We start from the raw sequence: 18,927 nt of genomic DNA, 5'->3' as shown, positions 1-18,927 counted from the left end.
CTTTTCATAAATCAATAATTTTTATCTTCTTTTCGTCATAATCAAATCCAATTAGATAGCAATTCGATAAATTTTCTCTTTTCTTCAAGCATTAAGTTGAATTCATTCGACTTTCAAATATACCATATCAAATAGTATCACAAAGAAGAGTAAGTAATAATCATTATATTATTATTTAAGCTTTTTAATCTTACAATCAGCACTACACTGCCTGCTGGTGGTTATTTTACCACTCTCATAAGAAACTCATCTTTATTCTGATCAATACTAACATTTTTTATATCAACAATCTTCAATATAAGAGCTTTCTAGAGGAAGAGACAAGAGAAGGATATGTTGAGTAAATACATACAAACAGACATATAAATGAATGAGAAATTTAAATTTAAATTACATAACATTTACTTTAGTCTTGTATTGACAATGATATTTAGATGCTCTGAATGGATATTTTTCATTCTTCTTAATTTCATAACTTCTTATACATTTGAAAGCCTTAATGATTGGTTATTTATAGCATTTTGTTTATTTCTCTTTACAACAATATAGAAATTCTAGAGACAAAAGTTTGAAAATATCTTTATGTCAATTTTTAGCTTCAAGACTTGTTGCGACAACTTCTACAGCTAGATCTTATTTAGGAGAAAATCATTAGCTTTAATGTCCAAAATCACAAAAATTGTTATTACTTATTGCCCAAACATCACGAAAATTGTAGCTTTAATGCAAAATCTTATTTAGAAGAAAATTGTAGTTGTATGCTTAATTTTTCGACAATAATAAAATTAAAAAGCTAAATCTTATTATTTATAGAAATCTAGAAATTTTTAGATAAGTAAAACATTCTTATTCTCAATTAATACTTACTACAAAAAATTAATAGTCTAATCAATAATACTATTAGTAAGGACACAACCAACCCCATACAAATAAAAAATCTATACCAAGAATGTGAATTGATTGCCATACATAAATAACACCTATAAACTTAAGACAACAATATAACCATTGCTAATACGAATCACGATACACTCATACAATCAAACAATAGGGCCATAAATAAAAGTTTTGCTGAGAATTATCTTTTTGCTTTCCCATCAACCTCAAACAAGTTACAATGAAAAATACAAACAAAAGAATAGAGAAACTCTCGCATATAAGTCAACAAAAAATATTAATAATAAGTCAATGACCAATTCTAATATTGCAAATACAAGTTCATATACTATATATCAATGTGTAACAAAAACACATGCGTTTAATAATGCCAATGTCTTAAGGACATGATACAAAGTATATATAGTGATAAATGTTATCAAATCAAAGAGCCTTGCATCATTTACAACATTTCTCTTGATTCTTAACTGGATTTATGACCCCACCATCTCATATACACCAATCTCAAAAAGGGAAAAATCTCAAGACAATTTATCCATACAAGTTAATTACAATGTGTCAAAAGATTTATAAATAAAGGTGTCAAAATATGATAAAATTACAACCTCATGTATTTTTCAATATTTTTTACACCTTGTATTATCAATTAACCATTATTATCTTTTTGACAAAAATGAGTTGATAGATCCTAAAAATTAAATTATTTCTAAGTAGAAATTTCTTAAACACACTTGAGCCAAGGGACAGTACCTCTTCCTAAACACTAACAAGGAAAATATTCCTAAAAAGTTTGGAATATTGAATCTTTTGGCTTTATTACCATAAGCTTTGCTATATTTTCCTCTAAAAGGAATAAATAAACAATGCAATATTTTAAATTTGCATTCCCTCATCAATCATTAATCATTACCTCTTAGAGTGTTGATTTCTTACCTCAAGCAACTCATGCAATGCATTGTTACAATTGATTTTACATCAACAAACGTCAATCAAAAAATTTTCTCTAGTTAGTTGCTTCCTTTCGTTTACCTTTTAATTGGTCACTCGTCAAGACTGTTGCACAATTTATAAAATCTTAAACTACTTTCTAAAATTTCTCCCTTACTTTAATTAATTTTATGTACTTCTTTCTTTGGAAATTATCATTTTAAAATACTCATATATTTCTAACATATATTATAATCATATGTACATGAGACATATGTATACTCATAATAGAAGAAAAAAACTATTGGTGTACTCCTAAAACTCATTATCACATTCAGGCATCCAATAGAGAACGCTTTTAGCTATTCTGATCTCTTCAATATTCTCATGCTAAGAATAAGAAATCTCTATATCATAATTTTTTAATAATGAAACAATGGTATGGAATTCTGACTTAAATAATCTCATATGCAAAATACATAAAAATTAACATAAACATATTATTTTAATTATTATATTTTTTATACTATTTGGTAGCAGGTTCTAAAAATCAAACCATGGCTGCCTTAAAAGACTAGATTTATAAGCATTTATGCGAAATCTATGGATTTACCAATATTCTTCATATGAGTTTTTCATAATCCAATAATTTTTGTTTTCTTTATTGTCATAACTAAATTCAATTATAAGGATTGCATGTTAATAAATTTTGTTTTTCTCTTGAAGTATTAAGTTGAGTTCATTCGATTTTCAAATATGTACAAACAATCATATCATAAACAAGAATAAGTAATAATCATTACATTATTATTAATATGCCAATAAGATATTAATTATACAAGTTGTTTGACTATTGCAATCAGTACTGCACCACCTGCTAATGGTTATTCTTTCACTCTCATAAGAAACTAATATTCATTGTCAATATCAACATTTTTTATATCAACAATCTTCCCAGTAAGAGTTTTTTATTGATAGAGACAATAGAAAAATATGTCGTGTACATACACATAGAAACTGAATTTATATAACCTCATATTCAATCTTATGTTGACAAGAATGTTTGTATGCTTTGAATTGATATTTTTTTTCACTTTCCTAATTCCATATCATATTATCCATTCGAATGTCTTTCTGATGGATTATTTTTAGCATTTTGTTTCATTTGTTTTTACAGAAATTAAGCAATTTTTCTTTGGAAAAAAAAAATTTGAAAATATCTTTCTATCAATTTTTACCTTTAAGATTTGTTGTGACAATTTTTATTGCGACATGTAAAAATTTGTATTTGAATTTGATGTAAAAATTAAAAATCTTTGTTTCTAACAACAAAACAATAGTATGGAATTCTGATTTAAATTATCTCATATGAAAAATACATAGAAAATAACATAAAAATATTATTTTAAATGCTATATTTCAATAGCAATTGGGTAGGAGATTTTGAAAATCAAACTGTGACAGTCTTTTGGAATACTAGATTTACGAGCAATTCTATCAAATCCCTGGATTTTTCTAAGTTTTCCATATGAGTTTTTCATAATTCAATAATTTTGTTCTTCTTTGTCGTAATAATCTAATCCAATTACAAGGATTACATGTTAATAAGTTTAACCATTTTCTTGAAGTATTTAGTTGAATTCATTCGATCATTAAATATACCCAAGCAAACAATAACATAAAAAAAGAATACCTAATAATCATTATAATATTATTGGTATGCCAATTAAAAATTTATTATTTAACTTGTTTGATTCCTCCGATCAGCAGTACATCACATGCTACAAGTTATTCTAAGAGCTTTCTAGAGGAAGAGACAAGACAATAATATATTGTGTAAATACACACAAACGGACATATAATTATATATATTGATGAGAAATTTAAATTTATATAACCTCTTCTTCTGCCTTGTGTTGACAATGATATTAAGATGCTCTAAAAGAATATTTTTCCTTATTCCCACTTCCATAACATTTTATCCATTTGAAAGCCTTTATGATGGATCATGTGTAGCATTTTGTTTCATTTTCTTTATAATAATCAAGCAATTCTAGAGAAAACAGTTTGGAAAGATCTTTATGTAGATTTTTAGCTTGAAGACTTGTTGCGACAACTTCTGCAGCTATAATTGTAGAAAATTATAACTGAATCTTATTTAGTAGAAAATCATTAGCTTCAATGCCCATCATCATATATCTCAATAGAAAAAGTGTACACTTAACTTCTTGATTGTAATGAAATTAAAATGCCAAATCTTATTGTTTACAAAAAGACAGAAATTCTTAATACCCAATATCTTTACGTGCTAAGTTAAATAATATAGTTATATTTAGATAAGTAAAACAATCTTATTCTCAATAAGCAATTATTACAAAAATTAATAGTCTAATCAATAACACCATTAGTAAGGAAAAAACCAAACCCCTACGAATAACAAAGCTATGCCAGAATGTAAATTGAGTACCATACATAAATAACAGTTATAAGTTTAAGACAACAATATAATGCTTGCTAATACTAGTTAAGATCCACTCATATATTCAAACAATAGGCCACCAATAATACATTTGTTGAGATGTATCTTTTTCATTTCCCATCAAGCTCAAACAAGATACTTTAGTAAATGCAATTAAGAGAATATAATAACTTTAGCATGCAAATAATAAAAAATATATATATACTAACAGTAAGTCAATGATCAACATTAATATTGTAAAAACAACTTCATACACTACATATCAATTAGCAAGAAACATGTCTTTAATGATACTAATGTATTAAGGACATGTTACAAAATAGATATAGTAGTAAATATTATCCGGTCTAAGAACCTTGCATCACTTACTAGATTTCTCTTGATTGTTAATTAGATTCAAGGCTCCACCATCGTGTATACACCAATTCCAAAAAGAGAAAAATCTCAAGGCAATGTATCACTATAAGTTATTTATAATGCGTTAGAAGATTTATTGATGAAGTGTCAAAATATGATAAAACTATTAACTTATGTATTTTAAAATATTATTTCACTTTGCATGATCTATTAACTGTTATTTAAAAAAAATGAATAAATAGATCTTAAAAATTAAATTATTTTAATTAGAAGTTTTTGAAAACATTTAAGCCAAAGAACACCTATTCCTAAACTCTAATAAAACATAATTTCCTAGGAAGTTTGGAATATTGAATCATGTCTTTATTACAATAAACTCTATATATTTTTCTTCAAGACGAATATATAAATAACACAGTATTTTAAATTTGCATTAACTTGTTAGTCACCACTTATTGGAGGGTTGACTTCCAATCTCACGCAATTCATGCAATGCATTGTTACAATTGATTTTATCAACAAAAATCAATAAGAATTTCTCAAGCTAGTTGCTGTCTTTATTTACCCTTTGAATGGTCACTCATCAAGAGTGTTGCACCATTTAGATAATCTTAAACTACTTTCCAAAATAACTACATTGTTTTAATTAATCTTATCATATATTTCTTTCTTTAGGAATTATCATTTTGAAATAATAATATATTTCTAGCATATATTATAATCATATGTATATGAGATATATGCGTACTTATAATAGAATAAGGAAAGCTATTGAAAACATGAAATCTCAAAATTTATTGTTATCACCTTTAGGCATCCAATAGAGAGTATCTTTTAGTTATTCTAATATATTTGATATTTTCATGCTAAGAATAAGAAGTCACTATGTCATAACTTTGTAACAATTAAACAAGAGTATGAAATTCTTACTTAAATTATCTAATATGCAAAATACATAAAAAGTGGCATGAACATATTTTCTTAAATATAATATTCTAGGTACTATTGGGCAGTAAGTCTTAAAAATCAAGTAGTTATGGATCCCTTGAAAGACTAGATTTAAGAGCAATTTTACCATATACATGGATTTCTCAATATTTTCCTTACAAGTTTATTCAAAATCCAATAGTTTTTTGTTGTGAAATGTTGTGCAAAACATACACACCAACGATGTCAAACAAAGTAAAAGTAACATAATCAAGCATACGACGCACAATGTACGTGATTTAGCAAATTGCCTACGTCCACAAAGTTGTAGAAATGTTATTAACCAGAGGAAATTATAATCACTCAATCTTAACTCACACTCTCTGGGGCTTTTTGCTCTCTCAAAATATGCTGAAAGTTGTGCAAGACATGTCTAATATGATATATTTATAGCAAACGGCACTGGAAACCCTAATTTGGCTCGAGCCGCGTGTCGAGTGCTACTCAAGCGAACAGTCAAATCAACATTGGCTCAAGCAGGATGTCGAGCGAGGGTCGAGCGAAATTCTTACTTAAATTATCTAATATGCAAAATACATAAAAAGTGGCATGAACATATTTTCTTAAATATAATATTCTAGGTACTATCGGGCAGTAAGTCTTAAAAATCAAGTAGTTATGGATCCCTTGAAAGACTAGATTTAAGAGCAATTTTACCATATACATGGATTTCTCAATATTTTCCTTACAAGTTTTTTCAAAATCCAATAGTTTTTTGTTGTGAAATGTTGTGCAAAACATACACACCAACGATGTCAAACAAAGTAAAAGTAACATAATCAAGCATACGACGCACAATGTACGTGATTTAGCAAATTGCCTACATCCACAAAGTTGTAGAAATCTTATTAACCAGAGGAGATTATAATCACTCAATCTTAACTCACACTCTCTAGGGCTTTTTGCTCTTTCAAAATATGCTGAAAGTTGTGCAAGACATGTCTAATATGATATATTTATAGCAAACGACACTGGAAACCCTAATTTGGCTCGAGCCGCGTGTCGAGTGCTACTTAAGTGAACAATCAAATCAACATTGGCTCAAGCAGGATGTCGAGCGAGGGTCGAGCGAACACTAGGGTTTGTGTCTTGTGCGAGCGAGGTGTCAAGCAGAATTCGAGCGAACTCTTGGACTTGAACTCTGCTCGAGCAGTATGTCGAGCAATGTCGAGCGAACTTCGCTCGAGCGCATTGTCGAGCGCACTTTCAGCAAACCAAAACCAGTCTTCATATACACCCCAGCATTTTTGTCTTCTTTCTCGTCAAAACCAAATCCAATTACAAGGATTGCATGTTGATGAATTTTCTATTTTTCTTGAAGCATTAAGTTGAGTTCGTTCGATCTTCAAATATACCCTCTCAAACAGTATCATTAAGAAGTGTAAGTAATAATATTTTTATTATTATTAGTATGACAATTACAAATTAATTGTTTAAGTTATTTGAATCCTACGGTTAGTACTATATCAACTACTATTGGTTATTCTTTCACTCTCATAAAAAATTCATCTTTATTCTAATTTTTTATATCAACAATTTGCACAGTAATAGTTTTCTACAGGAAGAAACAAGAGAAAAATATATTGTGTAGATATACACAAACGGATATATATATATATATATATATGAGAAATCTGAATTTATATAGCCTCTTATTCAATCATTTATTGATAATAATGTTTAGACACTCTTAATGAATATTTTTCCACCTTCTTAATTCCATAATTTATTATCCATTCCAATATCTTTTTAAATGATTATGTGTAACATTTGTTCTATTTTCTTTACAACAATCAAGCAATTTTTGTTAAAAAATGTTCGAAAATATATTTATGTCAATTTTTAGTATTAGAATTTAGAACTTGTTGCGACAAATTTTCCAGCAACAATTGTAGAAATTTATATCTAAATCTTATTACTAGTAAATCTTTTTTAGTTACTGTTATTCCAAAACTTACTGTTATCACCTTCAGGCATACAATAAAAAGGATTGAAAGTTTTTGTATTATAAATTTGTAACAATGAATAAATTGTAAGATTTAATAAACACAATGCTAAAAGAAAGCAGCGGTATTGCTATGAGTATATTTGATTGATGTATATAGAGGTTACATGCGTATGAATCTGTTTGCAGTAGTAACATAAGACTTATTTGTACAAATTCAAATATCAGTTTGAATCTAAGATAGGATAACAACTAGCCTAACAACTAGTCTCTATCCTTTTCCTCAATGTTGTGTTTATCCTTATCTTCATTTGTATTTTTATCCTTAACATCCCCCTTCAAGCTGAGAAGGAGTTCACGGACTGAAAGCTTATCCCGAAGAAAATAAGAACGAGATGTAGTAAGTCCTTTGGTAAAGATGTCTGCCAGTTGAACATAAGTTGATAAGTATCAAAGAATAATATCTTTTTGAACAACCTTCTCACGGATGAAGTGATAATCGACTTCTATATGTTTTGTCCTTGCATGAAAGACTGGATTGGTTGCAAGTGAAAGGGCTCCAAGGTTGTTACACCAAAGTATAGGAGGGGAAGTGCATGGAACTTGAAGATCAGAGAGAAGCATGCGAATCCAATAAAATTCTGTTGTTGCAAATGGCATGGCTTGGTACTCTGATTCTGTGCTAGAGTGAGAGACTACAGGCTGCTTTTTGGCACTCCATGACACTAAGCAGGGACCAAGGAATACTGCATGACAAGTTGTGGATTGACGGTCCATCACATCACCTGCCTAATCAGAATCACTGAAAGCTTGAAGTTGCAAACAACTTTTGGCAAAACGAAGGCCGTGATGCAAGGTGCCTTTTAAGTAACGCAAGACACGCTTGGCAACAGACCAGTGCAGAGAGGTGGGAGCATGCATAAACTGACAAAGTTGGTTAACCACAAAGGCTAGCTCTGAACGTGTGAGTGTACAATACTGAAGGGCACCCACAATTTTTCTATAGTTCGTAATGTCTTCTAGAGGGTCACCAGTGGTTTGTGAGAGCTTGGTACCTGCTACTAAGGGAATAGAACACGGTTTAGCTCTAGCTATCTTGGCCCTGTGAAGTACATCTGTAATATACTTGGACTGAGATAAGTAAAGGTCTGACTGATCCCTAGTGACTTGTATGCCGAGAAAATAATTTAGAGATCCCAAATCTTTCATAGCAAAATATTTATTTAAGCAGGAAATGAGATTCATGATCAGAGAAATATTTGTTCCTGTCACTATTAAATCATCAACGTAGACAAGTATAAACATATGCGCTCCAGGTCTGTGATATGTAAATAAGGAATAGTCTACATGAGATTCCCAAAAGCCAAGTTGAAGTAAAGTCTGAGAGAGTCAATGGAACCAAGCTCTAGGTGCCTGTTTCAGGCCATAAAGTGATTTATGTAGTTTACACACATGATTGGGAAGTGATGCATCAATAAAACCAAGTGACTGTTCCATAAAGACTTCCTCCTCCAATAACCCATGTAAGAAAGCATTCGAAACATCTAACTGCCTGAGAGGCCAATTATAATGGACAACAAGAGCTAAAATAATTCTGATAGTAGAGGGTTTGATTACTGAACTAAAAGTCTCAGAATAATCTAAGCCATCTAACTGCTAAAGCCTTTGGCTACAAGTCTGGTCTTAAGCCTTTCTACTGATCCATCTGCCCTTTGCTTGACTTTATAGACCCATTTGTTTCGAATCACATTTCGGTTGCTTGGCCTTGGACATAGGAACCATGTGCCATTAGCCTGTAGAGCTTGAAATTCTTCCTTCATTGCATCACGCCAAGCAGAAACCTTAACAGCCTGATGAAAAGTAAAAGGTGCAGTAGGTATTGAATTGGAGGTAAGTGCACACAGTGACACAAGGGATATTTAATGGAATAGTAAATATGAAAGTCAGGAAAGGTTTTGAGCTGAGAGGTTCCTGTTTTAGAGCGTGTGAGCATGGGATGAGGATTTGATGAAGCCACTGGAGGTGAAGGATCTACTGATGGGGTGGAATTTTCAGGTAAGTCAGTACTGGGGCTTGAAGAGTAAATGGGAGCAATAGGATTCAGAGGTAAAAGATTATCATCAGAAGATAATGGAGATAAAATATGAGGAGGTGCCTGAACCACTGTTGATGGTTTGTGTGAAGTTGTTCCCTACAACAAGACAATATTCTTTTGACTGGGCTGAGGTAAAGATGAGGCTGTTGTAGTAGCTGCAAACTGAGCTTCATAAAAAATAACATGACGACTAAGATAGACACGATTGGTAGAAGGGTCAAGGCATCGATACCCCTTGTGATTGGAACTATATCCAAGAAATATGCACTTCTTAAATCTATGAAGGAGTTTATGATGATTGTAAGGTCTAAGTAAGGGGTAACATACTCAGCCAAAGACCTTGATAAAGGAGTAATCAGGAGATTTATTGAGCAGAAGCTGAAATGGAGACACGTTGTTGAGTACTAAGGTAGATAGTCTATTTATCAGAAAAATGGCAGTATTGAATGCTTCAACCCAATAGGTGAGAGGAAGATGAGCATAAGCCAGCATTGCTAAACCAGTTTCAGTCACATGTCTATGTTTCCTCTCAGCAATACCATTTTGTTGAAGGGTATGTGGATAGGACATGTGGTGAATTATGCCATTGGATCGAAGGAAATCTTGAAACTGGTGAGAGGTGAATTCACCACCTCCATCAGATTGTAGACATTTAATTGTCTGGTTTAATAGATTCTCAGCATAGCATTTGAATTTAAGAAAACAAGAAAAGGCTTTTGACTTAGTATGTAATGGATAAAGCCAGGAAAATTCAGAATAATCATCAATGAATATAATGTAGTAACGACAACCACTAAGAGAAGAAATGGGAGAAGACCACAAATCAATGTGTATTATTTCAAGTGGATAATGAGATACACGAGTTGAGATAGGAAAAGACAACTTTTTTACTTTTAGCCAATTGACAGGGTGTACAAATAGAACCATTGTGTGAATGGCCTTTAACAAGAATTTGACTCTTAGACTTTAATAAATTAACTACTTGAGCTGCTGGATGACCCAAACGAAAATGCCAAGTGGAGAGATGTGCTGCAACACCAAGTTGAGTAGACAAGGCATGAATTTTATTGCTTGCTGTTTTATTGAGAGATGTAGCAAGTTGAATAGGATAGAGTCCATCTTTACTTGGCCCTTATAAAAGAATCTGCCCCGTGAGGTTGTCCTTCACAACAAAATAATTAGCAGTGAATTTAAACCAGCACCTATTATCTTGACAAAATCTTTGAATGGAAAGAAGATTTGTAACAGAAGTAGGACAATGTAATATATGATGTAAGTGTAGGGGTAAAGAATTTGTTTTAATCTAAGTAAAACCAGTGTGTGAAATGTGCAAACCTGTTCCATTACCTACTGCAATTTCATTTTCACCATTATAAGGTTCACTGATTTGAAGATTGCTTAAATCAGAAGTAATGTGATTATTGGCACCACTGTCAGCTAACCAACTTTGATTATCAGGGACAATATATTGACTAGTAGCAACCATTGCAGCAAGTTGAGCTGGGGGATGGCGTCCTTTGTATGCAAAATCCATCCTGCGGTAGCAATCAAGAGCTTGGTGACCAAGCTTGCCACAAATTTGACATTGGGGTCTATTCTGATTAAAAGACAAGAAAGATTCAGGTCGAGAAGATTTCTGTATGTCATTCTTCTTATGAGAAGAAGAATGCTGGTTTTGTTTGAATGAACCACCAGGTGAGTATCTCTTGTTGGGATTGTCGGGATTATATTTCTTTTGATGAGAATATAAGGCAAAGCCACCTGAGTCTAGGGCAGAGTTATGACTGTTAACCATAATTTCATAGTTTAGAAATTCTGTCTAAAATTCATCAAAAGAAAGTGAAGTTTGGTGAATTGCAAAAGAATAAGAGGTAATAAATGCATGAAAAGATGGATTTAAACCACTAATCAAGTAAGAAATTAAGTTATCATCATCAACTGACTTTCCAACAATAGCCAATTGATCAGCCAAAGACTTAGTAGTCTGTAAGAATTGACTATAGGTTTGTGCTTCTTGACGCAATGTTTGTAATTGCCTCTTGAGATGAGCCACTCTAAACTTAGATTGAGAGGCAAAACGTGAGGCCAACAGAGTCCATACTTGCCTTGAAGTTGTGAGACCATAGATAGATGATAAACCATCTCAGTTAAGGTTGCATTCAGCCAACTAAGGAGATATTGATCCTTTCGTTGCCATAATGTAAAACCTGGATTGATGGTTGTGGTTTCCTTGCCTTCAGAAACAAGTATAAACTTGTGAGGACAAAGTTCAGAGCCATCAACAATTCCAAACAAATCAAGGCTACGAAGAACAGGTGTGAGTTGTGATACCCAAAGAAGATAATTAGTGTGATCCAGTTTGATGGAGATCATGGGAGCTAAATTTTGGGCAGTGAATGGAATAGAGATGGGGATGGCACCTGAGGAAGACATAGTTGGATCGGAAAAGGTCTTAACCCAAGAAGGACTCTGGTATCATGTAAGATTTAATAAACACAATACTAAAAGAAAGCAGTGGATACTGATATGAGTATATTTGATTGAAATATATAGAGGTTACATGCGTATGAATCTATTTGCAGTAGTTACATAAGACTTATCTGTACAAATTCAAATATTAGTTTGAATCTAAAATAGGATAACAACTAGCCTAACAACTAGTCTCTATCATTTTCCTCAGTGTTATGTTTATCCTTATCTTCATTTGTATATGCATCCTTAACATAAATGTTATCGAATTCTGACTTAAATTATCTCATATGCAAAATACATAAAAGTTAGCATAAACATATTATTTTAAATGCTATATTTGAGGTACTATTGGATAGGAGGCTCTAAAAATCAAGTTATGGCTGTGTTTTTTAAGACGTGATTACAAACAATTATGTCATATCTATGTATTTTTCAATATTTCTTTATTCTTATATGAGTTTTTCATAATCCAATAGTTTTTGTCTTCTTCCTCATCATAACCAAATCCAATTACTAGGATTGCACGTCGACAAATTTGCTCTTGCTTATTGAAGCATTAAGTTGAGTTCATTCAATCTTCAAATTTACCCTATCAAACAATGTCATACAAAAGACAATGTAATAATAGTTATATTATTATTGATATGACAATTAGAAATTTATTATTTAAGTTGTTTGAATCCAAAGGTCACCACTACATCTTGCTATTGGTTATTATTTCACTCGAATAACAAACTATCTTCATCCTCAAGACCAACATTTTTTATATAAATAATCTTCACAACAACAACTTTCTAGAGGAGGAGACAAGAGAAGAATATGTTATGTAGATACATACAAGCAGACATATAATTATATAAATGTATGTAGTAGAAATATTTAGATGCCTTGATAGGATATCAAAAAAATTTATGATAGATTATATATAGTATTTTATTTCTTTTTCTATGCATCAATCAAGCAATTCTAGAGAAAGACGTTTCAAAAGATCTTCATGTCGATTTTTTGCTTTAAGACTTGTTGCGACAACTTCTGTAGCTGCAATAGTAGAAAATTGTAGCTATGTCTTATTTAGGATAAAATCATTAGTTTTAATGTCGAACACAATGTCTAAATAGAAAAACAATATACTTAATTTTTTTTACAGTAATAAAATTAAAATGTCGAATCTTATTGTTTACAAAATTTTATAAATTTTTAATACCCAATATCTCCCAATATCTTTATATATTAAGTTAAGTAATATAGATATATTTAAATCAGTAAAACAATATTATTCGCAATGAACACTTACTACAAAAATTAATAAGCTAACCAATAACAGTACTATTAGTAAGGGACAACCAACCCTGTACAACTAACAAAAAAAAACCAAGAAGGTGAATTGATTACCATACATAAATGACACTTATAAATTTAAGACAACAATAAAAGGCTTGCTAATACTAGTTAAGATACACTCATACTTTCAAACAATAGGCCCAAATAATTAATTTGCTGAGAGATCTTTTTCCTTCCCCATCAACCTCAAACAAGCTACTATTGTAAGTACAAGTAAGAGAACAAGCTACTATTGTAAGTACAAGTAAGAGAACAGAACAACCCTCACATGCAAATCAACAAAAAATTACAAGCAATAAGTAAATGATCAATACTAATATTGCAAATACAACTTCAGACACTACATATCAATGTGTAGCAAAAAAAAAACATAGGGTTAATGATGCCAATTTTTTAAGGACATGATACAAAATGGATGTATTGATAAATGTTATTTAATGAAAGAACCATACATCACTTACTACATCTCTCTTGATTGTTAACTGGATTTAAGGTTTTACCATCGTTTATACGCCAATCTCAAAAAAGAGAAAATCTTAAGGCTGGAAATTTGTACCTATAAGTTAATTATAATGTGTTAGAAAATTTATAGATAAGATATCCAAATATGATGAAATTATTACCTCATGTGTTATATTTTTTACACATTGCATTATCTTTTTTTTTTTTTTTGACAAAAAGTGAATAGACAGATTTTAAAAATAAATTATTTCTAAGTTAAAAATTTGTTAAGACACTTGAGGCAAGGAACGCATTTTCCTAAACCCTCTTAAGGCATGTATTTCTAGGATATTTGAAATATTGAATCATATGTCTTTATTACAATAAGCTCTACTATATTTTCCTTCAAGAGGAATACATAAACAAACGCAGTATTTTAAATTTGCATTTACTCATTAGTCATCACTTATTGGAGGGTTGACTTCTAATCTCATGTTACTTATACAATGCATTGTTCCAATTGATTTTATCAACAAAAACCACTCAACCAATTTTCTCAAGCTAGTTGCATTTTATTTACCCTTGGAATGGTCACTCATCAAGAGTGTTGCACCGTTTAGACAATCTTAAACTACTTAAAAATTTTTTGACTTATTTTAATTAATCTTATGTATTTCTTTATTTCAGAATTATCAATTTGAAATAGAGTTAATCTTATAACCAGTCAGGCTGAACTCCACCAAAAAAGAGCCCTCCAATAATTTAATGCCACGTAGGCATTTCATTTACACTACAATCAAGCCGCACCATGGAAAAAAAATCACTCTCACACTCATTTCTCCCCCATTTCAAATATCTTCTTCCACCAAAAAGCAACAGATCTCCCCCTCTTACGTAAATTGGTGAGCTCCACTCAGATCTCCCCTTCTCTTGCGCAAATCTCTTCGTCAACGAGCTCACTCAGATCTCACTCTCTCTAGCGCAGATCTCATCTTTCTGTTGAACACTTGCAGCCCCTCAATCCAAATCTCACAATTGCAAGACTAGTGGTTGCAAAGATAAAAAGTTACAAAGACATTGAGCGCAATATCGGTGATATGAGTTCTTCCAAGTTAAGAAGGGCAAGGAAGTCCCAAAACTTAAGTGAGGGAACCAGCAACTTTAAGGGCTTAGCCTCAATGGGGTCATTTGTAAAGATGGGTGGCAGGAACTCTAGACAGATTGCAGCTGAAAATGAGTGGGTTGATAAGCCTTGATGTCGGCAGGAGTTTTTTTGCAATCAAAAGATTTCATTTGGCAATCAACGCCATCACTACCAGACCCATTCGTATGTAGATAGAAATCCATATGTTTTTGTAGATTTGGGAACAAAGTGAATTGTAGTTTGGGCTAAGTAAGTGGTTTTGGTTTCTATTGGGTGTGTAAGGGGTCTGAAAATCTACTGTGATAAGGTCTATTGTGCTTTAGCTAAAATAGCTGATGTGGCAGATTGTGATTGAGGGCTGTTACAGCCAAAAGACCAGCCTGACCGCTCCAAAGCAGTTTTCTTTGAAATATTCATCTATTTCTTACATATATTATAATTATGTGTAAAAAGACATATATGCATACTCATAATAGAAGCAAAAAAACTATTGAAAACACATAATCTCAAAACTTACTATTACCACTCAAACATCTAGTAAAGACCCCTTTTTTGGCTATTTTGATATCTTTGATATTCTCATGCTAAAGAATATGACACATTTATATCATAACTTTGTAATAATGAAACAATGGTATGAAATTTTGACTTAAATAATCTCATATTCATAATAAATAAGAAGTAGCATAAACATATTATTTTAAATGCTATATTTTAGGTACAATTGCGTAGGAGGTTCTTAAAATCAAGTTATGACTGCTTTTTGGAAGACTAGATTTACAATCAATTCTTATCCGTTTGAATGTCTTTCTGATGGATTATCTGTATAATTTTGTTTCTTGTTCTTTACAACAATCAAGCAATTCTTGATAAAATAAAAATAAAAAATAAAAGTTCGAAAATATCTTTATGTTGATTTTTAGGTTTATAATTTATTGTAACAATTTTTATAGCAACAATTGTAGAAATTTGTATTTAAATCTTATTTGGCAAAAATTTTTTTTTAACTATTGTTATAACGAAACATACTCTTATCACCTTTATGCATTTAGTAAAAAGCATTTTTTAGCTATTTTTATTTTATGATATTCTCATATTAATAATAGGAAATCTTGGTATCATAACTTTATAACAATAAAATAATGTTATATAATTCTTACTTAAAATATCTCATATTAAAAATACAAAGAAAGTAGCATAAACATATTATTTTAAATTCCATATTTTAATACTAGTAGTTAGAAGGTTCTGAAAATCATATTATGGCTTCCTTTTGGAAGACTAGATTTATAAGAATTATGTCATATCCATGAATTTTTCAATATTTTTCATATGGGTTTTACATAATTCAATAGTTTTTATCTTCTTTCTCGTCATAAACAAATCTAATTTACACAGATTGCATGTTTAAAAATTTTTTCTTTTTCTTGAAGAATTAAGTTAAGTTCATTCGATTTTCAAATTTATCTTATCAAATAGTATCATAAAAAAGAGTTAGTAATAATCATTATATTATTATTGATATGCTCATTAGAAATTTACTATTTAAGTTTTTTTAATCTTGCGGTCAACCACGTGCTATTGGTTATTCTTTTACTCATACAAGAAACTCATTTTCATTCTCAAGACAGACATTATTTTATGTCAACAATCTTCACAATAAGAATTTTCTAGAGGAAGGAAAACAAAAGAATATGTTGTGAAGATACACACAAACATACATATATATATATGAAGGTAAAATTTGAAATTAGATAACCTCTTATTCATTCTTGTGTTGACAAGAATGTTTAGATTCTCTGAATGCATATTTTTCCACATTCCTAATAACAAAAATTTATATCCATTCAAATGTCATTTTGATGGATTATGTGTAGCATTTTATTTCATTTTCTTTACAACAATCAAGTAATTCTTGGTAAGAAAAAAAAGTTTGAAAATATCATTATGTAGATTTTTAGCTTGAAGATTGTTGTAACACTTTTTGTCGCCACAATTGTAGAAATTTATATCTAAATCTTATTCTAATCTCTTCTGATCTTTAGCTATTATGATCTCTTTGCTATTCTCATGCTAAGAATACGAAATCTTGGTATCATAACTTTGTAACAATGAAACAATGGTATAAAATTCTAACTTAAATTATTTCATATGCAAAATATATAGAAAGTAGCATAAACATATTGTTTTAATCATTATATTATTATTGGTATGCCAATTAGAAATTAATTATTTAAGTTGTTTGAATCATGCGGCTAGTACTATACCACTTGCTATTGGTTATTCTTTCACTCTCATAAGAAACTCATCTTCATTTTCAAGACCCACATCTTTATATCAACAATCTTAACAGCAAGAGATTTTTAGAGGAAGAGACGAGAAAAATATATTGTGTAGATACACAAAAATAGACATGTATAATACTCACTGGGCCCTTCAAGGAGAAACCTTATTAACTTAACGGCAAAACATATAAAACTTGAAAGAAGAATGAACAGCCAAAAGGTAAATTTCTTTTATGTAATTCCATAAAAAAAATTGCAATGTTATTCCTGAAAGTTGATTATTTAAGAGAAGTGTTATAATCACAAATCTCATAAAAGTACATCTATAAATTATTATGATTTCATATAATACGTTAGATCTATTTTATAACAAAAATAGTTTTACAATATAACATACCATATCAAAATACGTCAGTTTGTGTGTTTATTTTTGTGAGATTTTTTCATGGCTAAAGCATTTTTCATTGTTAAATATAGTTGACTACTTTAAGATTCCTTGTACATCTTTCCTCATCCTTGTTCTTCATATCTCCTCTAGATAGGAAATAAGAGATGATGTATTCTTTTGATAAAACAAATAATAGAAGGTTACCTCTTAAAAAGACCAAAAATAGTCAAAGAAGTATCACTGGAATGGATGGTGTGGTCTGCACTTGCCTGTTGGAGTGTTGATTTAATGGTGGAGGATAGTAGATCTTAGTTTTTTCTTCCAACCATGAGATCAAAAACAAAGGAAAAAATGCACCAAAAAATAAGTATATGGGCTAGAAATCTTGCCAATAATTGGAATAAGAGAATGAAGGACAAAATAAAGGAGGCTTAAGTGACACTACGTTGACCCTCACATGCATACATTAGTGACAACACTTGAAGTTCACAAGCCGATTAGGGTTTTTGAGTGACCATTGCTGATCAAGTATGTTCTCCTCCATATCATTTCTTCCATAATACACCATGTCCACACCACCATGAGACTTTAAGGTTGCATTTAGGTAGTAAGATATTCTTAGGTATTCTATAAATAATAGTGAAAAAGTAATAAAAAAGTAATTATAGAATATTGAATAGTAGTAAATAGTAGTAAAAAATAAGTGAAAAGTAATAATGAGGTGTTACCAGAATACCTGAGCACCCAAACTAGAAATAAATAAAGAAAAATTCTATACACTATACCAACACAAATTAATCATCACCAAATCCGACATGTTATATAAATTAAAAGTTCTAACATGTTCTAACACAAGCATTTTTCTCTAAAACCAAATCCAATAAATAAAGTCCTAAGTTCTAACATGTTATATAATCGAAAATCTGAAGTAGGAACAATATTTCTATGAAATCACATCACCAATAGATCAGTATATCACCAATAGATCATTTTCACAACCAATTATAAAAGCTCACTCTGATTTCGTCAGAGTTGAGAGAGAGATAAAGAGAGGCGACAAGGAAAAAATCAAGGACTAAAAGACCCTTGCAGCTTTGTATATTCTCAAAACCCTGTAACATTTTCAGAGAAAACAAAAATCAAAACATCAAAACAAGAGAGAGAGAGAG

This window comes from Juglans regia, chromosome 15, assembly GCF_001411555.2.
Source record: "Juglans regia cultivar Chandler chromosome 15, Walnut 2.0, whole genome shotgun sequence".
NCBI classification, from domain to species: Eukaryota; Viridiplantae; Streptophyta; class Magnoliopsida; order Fagales; family Juglandaceae; genus Juglans; species Juglans regia.
This window is presented reverse-complemented; position numbering follows the sequence as displayed.